Genomic DNA, 11,685 nt, shown 5'->3' on the forward strand with positions numbered 1-11,685 from the left:
GGTTGTGTTCTTATGCAAAATGAAAAAGTTATTGCTTATGCTTCCAGGCAGTTAAAAAATCATGAAAAAAACTACCCCATACACGACTTGGAGCTTGCAGCAGTGGAGTTTGCATTAAAAATATGGCGACACTACCTTTATGGCGAGCATTCTGAAGTGTTTACAGATCACAAAAGCCTCCAGTACATTTTCAAGAAAAAAGAACTAAATTTGAGACAAAGAAGGTGGCTCGAGCTATTGAAAGATTATGACATCAATATCCTATATCACCCGAGCAAAGCTAATGTGGTAGCAAATGCACTTAGTAGGAAGTCAATGGGTGTCTTGGCCCATCTTGGTGTACAAAGGCGATCTTTGGATCGAGAAATTCAAAAACTAGCTAATGATGGAATTAGATTGGATGGACCGAAAAAGGAGATATAACTGCTTATGCCTTAGCACAATCCTCCCTTGTTGTGCATGTTAAGGCTAAGCAAAACGAAGATCCGTACTTAGTGAAATTAAAATAAGGAGTCAGAAACAAAGAAATCACTGCTTTCACTCTAGGAAGTGACAGAGTTTTGAAGTTGAATGATCGGTTATGTATGTCTGATGTAGATGGTCTTAGGAAGACCATAATAGAGGAAGCTCACAGTTCGAGGTACTCTATCCACCCAGGTGCTACCAAAATGTATCTAGATTTGAAAGAGTTGTATTGGTGGAAAGACATGAAGAAACAAGTAGCAGATCATGTGGCTAAATGTTTAAATTGCCAGCAAGTCAAAGCCGAGCATTAGAGGCCTTGTGGCCTAGCTCAAGACATAGAGATACCACAGTGGAAGTGGGATATGATTAATATGGATTTCGTAGTAGGTCTACCTTGCACATACCGTAAACATGATTCAATTTGGGTTATTGTAGATCGACTGACAAAGTCTGTGCATTTCCTACCAGTAAAGACGACAGACTCCGTAGAGCAGTATGCGCAGTTATACTTCAAAGAAATAGTCTAATTGCATGGTACTCTAGTTTCAATCATATCTAACAGAGGCCCTCAGTTCACGACGCATTTTTGGCAGGCATTTCAGAAAAGATTAGGTACCAAGGTCAATTTAAGCACCACTTTTCATCCACAGACCGATGGCCAGGCAGAAAGGACTATTCAGACTCTCGAAGATATGTTGTGTGTGTATGTTATAGATTTTGGAGGTAATTGGGATGATCACTTGCCCCTTATAGAATTTACTTACAATAACAGCTATCAGGCCAGCATTGGTATGGCTCCTTATGAAGTGTTGTATGGGCGAAGATGTAGGTCTCCAGTGGGTTGGTTTGAACCAGCAGAGGTGCCGTTGATTGGTCTAGAGTTTGTTTGTGAGGCCTTGGAGAAAGTTCAGCTAATTAGAGAAAGACTTAAAGCATCTCAGAGTCGTCAAAAGTCTTATTCTGACAAGCAGCATCGTGAGCTAGAGTTCATGGTTGGTGATAAGGTGTTTTTGAAAGTTTCACCAATGAAAGGAGTTATGAGATTTGGTAAGAAAGGGAAACTTAGCCCTAGATTTATCGGACCTTATGAAATTCTAGAAAGAAAATGAAACGTGGCTTATAAGCTAGCGCTACCCGTTGAGTTGTCCTCTGTTCATGCTGTCTTTCATGTGTCTATGCTTAGAAAGTAAATTCATAATGAGTCGCATATAATACCTGCTGATATCATAGAAATTAAAGAAGGTTTGACTTATGAAGAAGTACCTATAGAAATTCTCGATACACAAGTAAGGAAGTTGAGAAAAAAAGATATAGCATTGGTAAAAGTTTTGTGGAGTAATCATGATTCAAAAGATGCTACGTGGGAGGTCGAGGAAGATATGAGGAAGAAGTATCCTTATTTATTTGAGTAACAAGATATGTAAACCTAGGTTTGGCTTGACATTTATATTTTATTTATTAAATGCAAGTTAGCAAGTGCTTATGTCCTTCCTAGATTATATTTAGTTGTTGTAGTGATTTTATTTTATGCCAGAGTATATTTAATTCATTAAAATGATTTACTTTTGCGAAAGTGTTGCGCTTTAGATTCTTGTTAGTTATTGTGGTACCTCCTTGCCGGAGTGTGAGTAATTAATTTATGAGTTGTGTATGGTGCCTATGAATGGCCTGTTATGATATATTTGGTTGTTGGTGGTGTAGTTGTGGTATTTGTGACAGGGATATTTTTTGGATAGTCCAATTTACAAGGGAAACTCTATCGATATTTTTGAAAATTTAGGAGTTAGCCAAAATTTTGAGTCCCTTGGAAAAGTGAGTAGTGCTAAGAAAACTTAAGAGGTTCAAGGACCTAAGGAATGATTGTTAGCTTAAGAATAAGGCCCTAGCAACATTCGAGGACGAATGTTTTTAAGGAGGGAAGATTGTAACACTCTTCAAATTTATAAAAGTTTCAAGATATTCTAATTATAGAACTGAATTATTATTATTACTATTATTTTATCTTGCCTATAATAAATATATATATATATATATATATATATATATATATATATATATATATATATATATATATATATATATATATATATATATATATATATATATATGTGTGTGTGTGTGTGTGTGTGTGTGTGTGTGTGTGTGTGTGTGTGTGTGTGTGTGTGTGTGTGTGTGTGTGTGTGTGTGTGTGTGTGTGTGTGTGTGTGTGTGATTTTAATATCAGTAATATTTAAAAATGGGTATCATTAATTATTAGTTAAGGCAAAACAAAACAAAAAGACAAAAATAATAAAACATAAAAAAAGGCTTAAAGCCTTGGGAAGGGTAAGAGACGTGTGTCATTCAAAAAGCAAAGGCTTAAAGCCTTAAAGCAATACAGAACTAATGTTCTGTTTATTCATGCCAGGCATAGAAAACATTTAAAGCATTACGAACAGAGGCGGCCAGGAATTGCTCACACACAGAAAAATTCTAGGGTTCATTATAACTCACTTATTCTTGAACTCAGGTATATAAAATTTTCTATTGTCAATCTTCCTAAAGTAGTAACAAGTAAGAATTGAATAGTTAATTCCCTTCTTCCTCTATATCAACAGTAAATTCCATGTTTAGATGTGAAATTTTAAAATTGGTTAAAATGCACTGGTTGTTGTAGAATCGATTGTTTGACGGGTATAAATTGGACTAGGGTCTACGTATTGGCTCAAGAAGCTTTGAGGTGAGTTGATATAACTCTTTACTCAAGTGGTTTAACTCACAAAAGCACACACACAAGATGTATGATGAATTGCATAAAAGAGTTAATATATACTTAATTGAAGTAGTAAGTGCCTGTAAGCTTAGAATTATTTTCTAGCTAAAGTTTAGATGATTATTTGGATTTATGTGCATAAATTTCAGATTTTTATGTTATTCTTATATGCCATCTTCAGTTGAAAATTCATGAAGGATCAAGAATCTTTATAAATACTTTTGAATGTTTATTCCATTCTTATGTCATGCCTTACATTTAAGGATACCAATGTGAGAATGTATAAAAGATTTAGACTTGCAAAGTCACAAGAAGAAGTTTTAGAAAGAAAAGATTTTTGGGAGTATCCTTTATTCTGAGAAGGGGTCATCGTCCAGGCCGAGGGTCCTGACCAAGGCGTTGACTTCCTGAAACTACTTGTGCTAAAGTAGGGAGCACAAGAGCCGAGGGTCTCGTTGCTGAGTATTTACTTAGCCATGCTAAGGTATGAGACATGAGCGCTGAGAACTATGAAGCGAGTGACATCTCGTGGATTGAGCCTATTCGATCAGGTTGGGATCGAACCCGCGCCGATCACACGGTGACTGAGACAGAATTAAGTCAGGATAGTTGGAACTCCAAAGTATAAAGTGAAGTATATTTTTTTAAGAAAGAAAAAGAAAAGAATTTCTTTTAGAATATTAAAAAACTGCTATTATGCAATTATTTAGAATTATTCTTATAAGCTTTATGTTTTACATGCATCTAGAACATTCGCTTATAATGTATATGTTATTAAAGTTTCGCCCCTATTGTTGAGACTCATTGAGTACAATGGATGGTACCGACATTCTCTTTTGGAAACCTACGTTGGTCTGCGGTACAACGTAGGAACCGAATTTGCAGGCGAGCAGGCTACGAGTTAGGACTTCCTTCTCTTTCAGTGCTATTGGTGAGCTCCGCTTTGTTCGTGGAGTATTCCTTAGAGTCATCTTTATTTAGTTATTTCTTGTTACTTAGAGAACTGGCCAGGAAATCTCATGTCCTGAGCAGTGCGTCAGTTTATCAGTAGAGACTTCATAGACATAGTCAATAGGTTAAGATTCAGATGTTTTTTTATAATAACTTAGCATAAATTTAGTAGTTATTACGAATAAAGTTTTAGAGTTGATTTATTTAAATATTTACATTAATCAAAAGTATTTGGTTGGAGTATTGCCTTGTTGCATATAAAGTTTGGAGTTATAATAGATTTGATAAGCAGAGATGGTTCACTCGATCATATTTAGTGATCGAGTGCCGGTACCGGCTTGTTCAGAAAATGGGTCGTGACAGTACACACCCCCAGTGAGCGCAGAGTGTTGAGTGTATTGAGTGTTGAGTGTTGAGTGTTGAGTGCGAGTGATGAGTGATGAAGTGACATTGCTGTGAGGTTGCATTTACTTTTGATGTTGTTGCATTTACCTGTTAATTTCTTTGTGGCATTTGTTGGTTTTATGGAATTTACCTGTTTATTCATGTTTATTGTAAATTGTGAAAATAAATAATTGGACTGTTTTACTTAGCTCGTCACTACTGCTCAGTTCCTTAGTTATTTCTATTACTACTGAGGTGGTTGTACTCATACTATACTCTGCACTTTATGTGCAGATCCAGGTTAGTTAGAGCGCGGCGATTATTGAGTTCAGGTCGGCTATCTTCGGAGACTGCAAGGTAGCTGCTAACTTCCGCAGGGCCTTGTTACTCCTTTTGTCATTTCTTCTTTTAGACAGTTTATATATCTTAGTTTATAGTTTTAGACGCTCATGACTTAGTGACACCTCGATATTTGGGACTCATTTTCGTATTTTATATTATTTATATTTAGAGTTAGTTTAGTTTATCAGGAATTAAATTATTGCAAATATTTTATTAAATTCTTATAATCAAATTAGTAGTAATATTTTGGGAAATAGACTTGCCTTGTAATACGATAGGCGCCATCACGGCCTGGGTTGAATTTTGGATCGTGACAAGTTGGTATCAGAGCTTAGGTTACATAGGTCTCACGAGTCATGAGCAGGTTTAGTATAGTCTTGAGGATCGGAACGGAGACGTCTGTACTTATCTTCGAGAGGCTGCAGATCCTTTAGGAAAATTTCATATTCTTGAATTCTTATTGTGCGGTATTGATTCAGTTTAAAGTGCAACTCTTTGAATTTCTTCCACACATTTGCATGCGCACATGAGCGCTCGATATCAGTTGTGCATCGACAGCTTGTGATTCCCTAGATGAGGTACGAGATGTGATTTCTAAGGTGTTGATTTTGTGAGCGCTTGCTTGTGGACTTATATGTCCGGTAGTATTCCTATTAGCGAAAATGGTGGCTGAATGGATACGTGATGAGTATGATGTGACCGCGAGATGAGTTCATATGATTTGAATGTGACGAGAAGGTATTGCTGAAGGTTTCACCTATTTGAGACTCCAGGTATATTTCTAGACTCATTCGAGGACGAACGTTTGTTTAAGAGAGGGAGGATGTAACGACCCGGTCTGTCGTTTTGAGAGTTATAGCCCCATTTCCCTCATCTATGCTTCTTTATATATTGTTCAGCTGTGTTGAGTTGTATCGAGTTGGTAAGTTTGGGTTCGGAATAGTTTTGGAGTGAAATGAACACTTAGTCTCTTAGTTAGAAAGCTAAGTTAGAAAAGTCAATCGGAAGTTAACTTATGAGTAAACAAATTCGAATTTGGATTTTTATGATTCGATTAGCTTAGTTGGTGATTTTAGACTTAGGAGCGTGTTCGGAATATAATTTGGAGGTCCATGGTAGAATTAGGCTTGAATTGGCGAAAGTTGGAAGTTAAAAATTCTTAGGCTTGAATTCGAGGTTGATTTGGTGTTTTGGTGTTGGGTGTTACGGAGGTTCGACTAAGTTCAGGCAGTGATATATGACTTGTTGGAATTATTGGTTGAGTTCTCGTGGGCCTCGAGTGAGTTTCGGATAGGTTTGGGTTGTGTTGCGCTCGTTTTTCTTATGTTTCGACGTCGTTTCTTCAAGCATAAATGATATCATATTGAATAAACGAGCTCTGATTTCTTTTTTGATTGAAGCATTAGATCCGTATCGTAATGACGGACCCGTAACAAAAAGAATCGTTGAATTTAGACATCGTATGAGGATTTTATGATCATTTTACTAAGAATTAGGTTGCCAAATTTTTTAGAGTAATTACGAAATTGCCATTGACAGCGTATTTAAAAAATCTGCACTATTTGCAAATATTGAAACCAACATATCTCATTCATTATAAGGTCAAATTGAGTGATTCAAAAGCCTAAATTGACTCGAATTTTACAAAGAATCCAATGGAGGCATAAAAAATGAGTTTCGGGATCGTTTGACATGAGATAAGAGGCAGAATAATTGGCAGAAAAATATATAAAATAAGGGTTTGTTCATTCGATCATATTTTGAGTTGGGGAGCTTGGATTTGGGCGATTTTGGAGGCAATTTTCACCATATGGATTAGGGTAAGTGTTCTCTACTCGATTTTGGTTATATTTCAAGAATCCATCATCATTTTTGGGAATTGATTGATGATTTCAAAGTGAAATTGAGGGAGTTAGGGTTTGAGTTTTGGAGAGTTTTGAGTGAGGATTTTGAGGGAAACGGAATCCGATTTTGATAAATTTTATAAGGTTAGACTCGTGAGAGAACGAGGTTTATTATTCTGCCATTTTTGACTAATTCCGAGACGGGGGCCCGGGGGCCGGATTTTAGCCGATTTCGGATTTTTGGCATATTTTATAGTTTTATTGTGGAATTCGATTCTTTAGCATATGGTGATGGTACTAATCTGATTATGGTTGGATTCGGCGCTTTTGGAGATCGAGTCCAGAGACGAGGGCATTCCGGAGTAGGATTTTATGCGGTTGAGGTAAGTAACAGTTTTAACTCTGACTTTGAGGGTATAAACCTGGAGAATTTGATATCATGTGATTGTTTGGAGGTGATACCCATGCTAGGTTATGGGCGTGTGGGTATATACCTCGAGGGATTGAGACTTGGTCTGTCCCTTGAGGCTGCGAGGCCTAATAGCTATTATCTGTGGTTATGTGTTTACTTGTTGTTGAACTTGTTTACTTTCATGTTAGAGATCATGCTTAGGATTTATTCATGCTCACATTATTTGTACTCAGTCATAGAAATTATTGTACATGCTTACCTCAGCCTCTATTATTTGTTAATATGTTGTGATACTTGATGTGGGATGCGTCCCCTTATTTGTTGATGATGGTGAGGCTAGTGAAATACATGATTGAGTAAGGCCGAGGGCCTGGTTGTGAGAATATTAATACCATAGCGCGTGAGTTGTCCGCGTAGCACGTGTGACCGTGCAGGTACAGTTATTTATACCATAGCGCATGAGTTGTCCGCGTAGCACGTGAGTTGACCGTGTGGATCCACGTATTGATATGATGGCCTGGTTGTGAGGATATTAATACCATAGCGCGTGAGTTGTCCGCGCTAGCACGTGAGTTGATCGTGCGGGTCTAGGTATTTATACCATAGTGCGTGAGTTCTCCGCGTAGCACGTGCGTTGACCATGCATATCTTGGTATTGATATTGTAGCACGTGAGTTGTCCGTGCTTACCGCTTGGGCTTTGGGAGACCCTACGGAATCTGTACACATCCCCAGTGAGCGTAGAGTGTTGAGTGTTGAGTGTTGAGCGCTGAGTGCGAGTGATGAGTGATGAAGTGACATTGTTGTGAGGTTGCATTTACTTTTGATGTTGCTGTATTTACCTGTTAATTTCTTTGTGGCATTTATTGGTTTTATGGAATTTACCTTTATTTTTTTAAATTGTGAAAATAAATAATTGGACTGTTTTACTTAGCTTGTCACTACTGTTCAGTTCCTTAGTTATTTCTGTTACTACTGAGGTGGTTGTACTCATACTACACCTTACACTTTATGTGCAGATCCAGGTGAGTTAGAGCGCGGCGATCGTTGAGTTCAGGCCGGCTATCTTTGGAGATTGCAAGGCAGCTGCTAGCGTCTGCAGGGCCTTGTTACTCCTTTTGTCATTTCTTCTTTTAGATAGTTAGACAATTTATATATCTTAGTTTATAGTTTTAGATGCTCATGACTTAGTGACACCTCGATGTTTGGGACTCGTTTTCGTATTTTATATTATTTATATTTAGAGTTGGTTTAGTTTATCAGGAACTAAATTATTGCAAATATTTTATTAAATTCTTATAATCAAATTAGTAGTAATATTTTGGGAAATAGGCTTGCCTTGTAACACGATAGGTGCCATCACGGCCTGAGTTGGATTTTGGGTCGTGACAAATATGGTGGCCCTGACATGTATTTCTTGAATGATGAATCGTAGTACAACATTGGTTGATCTCCTCCTCTTCTTCTTATTCTTCTAAAATATCACACTATTCCTTTCTTGCCAAATGTGGTAAACTACAGCTGCTAGGATCATTCCGTATACTGCTGCACCTCGACTCTTTCCATTGCTAAAAGTTTCCAGCCATGTCAACTCCTCCTGCTAAGCTTTATTTGTTCTTAGTATACCTTGCCACTTTAATTAGTAGGTCCTGCCCTATAGCTCCTGATATCTCACAATCAAAGAATAGATATTGCCATATAGCTCCTAATATCTCACAATCAAAGAATAGATGTTGCACTGTTTCATTCTCTCTTTGGCATAGTGAGCATGTTTGCTCTGAAATGATCTCCATCTTGCTAATCTTTCTTTTGTAGCAAGCCTTTGTTGTATTGCCACCTTTACTTCTGATTACTTAATTATTACTATTGAAAGTATAAGAGGGGAGAGGGTGAATTGTAGCCTATTTAAATTTCTAGTCGACTACTCTTTAGACCTAGTCGACTTATGCGGAGACAGCGTGCACCAAAACTGTTAGTACTTCAATTTAAGCAGATACTACTCACAACAGACAATAAGGTGTACAATAAAATATGAGAGCACAGTAAAATAAAAGACACCAGGAATTTTATACTAGTTCGGAACCAATGTGGTATCCTAATCCAGTCTCCTTGGGTTGCAAGAATGTTATTTCTTGAGCTCTTTGTAATTTGTGTTGAGTACAGCTTGTGTGATTTTCAACGTTCACCACCAACATTTACAAGGTTGGTTTTCACTCCCTCACCAACAACGACCCTTTTTTTCACTCGCTCACCAAAGAAACGAATAATGACACAACCTCTTCGAACACACTGCATCTTCAATATTTTTCTGTTTCTCTTCTCTCTTTTGTGTGCACAGTAAATCTACTAAAGTGAATTACAATGCTTGTTAAGAGTAGAATAAAGAACTTGTAGTTGGATAGACAATTGTATAAAAGTCTGCGTACTTTTTTTCTTTCTTAGAAGCGCCTATTTATATCCTTTTCAGCTTGTTCTAGCTATTTCATGACCCAAGGGAATTTTGAATATTCTTGCAATCTTCGTTGCATCTATTATTTCCTTGAATCTTGGAGTAATATCTTTTTCTTGAATCTTGTGAGTAAATTTTCTCCGATTACTGAATATCAACTCTTTGATTTATTTCTTCTTGAAATTATTTGTTTCCACAATTGATATTGATTGCCGCTTGATGTTTGCTTGAAGAAATATTTGTTTCCATATCTAGCATTTATTTTGGTCGCGCCATGAGACCTCCTTCGAACCAATATGATTTGTGGCTTTTTGTCCAAGATTAAATTGCTTCTTATTAACTTGGACAGAATATAGTCTTTGAATATTGATATTTTTTTGTGCACTGCTAGAGTTTTCTTAATAATTGTAGGTAAGAATCTTTCCTTAATAGCTTCTGATAGTCTTAGATAGTTTGGCAAGGCTCCTTGTATCTTGACATATGGCAAATAGATATTCCTTGATTTGTTTCCTTGTTTGAAATCTTCAGCGGCTTCTTTTTCTTCTACAAATTGTGATGGATATCCTTTTTCATTCTTGAACACTTTCCTTGCTTCTTAGCACTTCAGCGAATATGTAGTAGATGATCCTTTTTGAATTTCCTTGCTAACTAATATTCTCTTTAGTTTTCCAAAACCCTTTCCATAATATAGAATATACTATACCCATAATATATTTTCTTTCCATAAAAAATATATTCTTCCTTAGTCTTGTAGTATCTCTTCCATATAATATCTTCTTTCCACAAAATAATAGATCTTCTCCACGATTTAGCAACTTTCCTTTCAAGATATTTAAAAACTTTTCATCCATAATTTTCGTAGATTCTTCTTTTGATATTGTAGTGAGCCATTCAATATTTGAAATTTGACTTTCAAATATTATTCCTTCTATGATGCTTGAAGATTAAATCTCTCAAAATAATCTTACTTGATAAATTCTTCACATGATATTCTCTTTCTCATATTTGTTTGGATCTTTACCATCTTCTTTCTTGAATAAACCTGTACAAAAATAAGATTACCATAAGTAAATGTTCTTTGATTTATATTGGTTTGTTATGATCAAAATTAATACATGAAACCTTGAAGCTAACAACTATGCTATTTTTTTATTAAGTGGAGATCGTAGTAAAATTCTAAATCGTATGTATTACTTAGAAACTGCTCATGTATCATTTATGATGATCTAATTGATCTCCGGTTGATCGCTTATTAGTTTTTACCATGATTATTTTTTATAAAGTGGATGCTGGTGAATCAGAGATCGCCTATATGTTATCTAGAAATTGCCCATATATTATGTATGATAGCCTAAGTGATCTCTGGTTGATCACTTATTAGTTATTACTAGAATAGTTTTTTTATGAAGTGGGAGATCGTAGTATAAATCATAGATTGCCGATGTGTTACCTAAATATTGCCCATGTATCTCTTTAGTTGATCGCTTATCAGTTATTTAAAGGATTATATTTTTTTATAAGGTAAAAGATCTTGATAAAATCATAGATTACTTATGTATTATTTAAAACTACACATATATTATTTGTTATCTCCAAAGTGAGCTCCGATTACTTATAACTTTTATATATTGGGTTACAAGTACATAGTACTTTAATTTCTTGTTCCAAAAATTTCTAGCCACGAAAGTATATATATATCTCACATATTCGTTAAAATAGCACGATATAGTTAGTTTTCGGACTGGTCATTCAAAAATAGCTACCGTTTACAAAGTCAATGAAAAATAGCCATTATTTTGTTACAACAAAGACCGGTCCCGCATAATATACGGGAGTTCGGTGCATCTGTGTACGAGCTCCAACATATTATGCTGGACCAGTATACTTTGCTGACTCCTGTATAATATACGGGAGACTGGAGCACCGATGCTCCAAAACTCCAGTATATTATACTGGACATTTATATTTGCTGGAACTCCAGTATATTATGCTGGAGTTCTAGTGTACTTATGCTGGAACTCCAGCATATTATGCTGGAGTTCCAGCATAGTTATCCTGAAACTCCCGTATAATATGCTGGAGTTCAA

The sequence above is a fragment of the Nicotiana tabacum genome, chromosome 7 (assembly GCF_000715075.1).
Source record: "Nicotiana tabacum cultivar K326 chromosome 7, ASM71507v2, whole genome shotgun sequence".
In the NCBI taxonomy this organism is placed as follows: Eukaryota; Viridiplantae; Streptophyta; class Magnoliopsida; order Solanales; family Solanaceae; genus Nicotiana; species Nicotiana tabacum.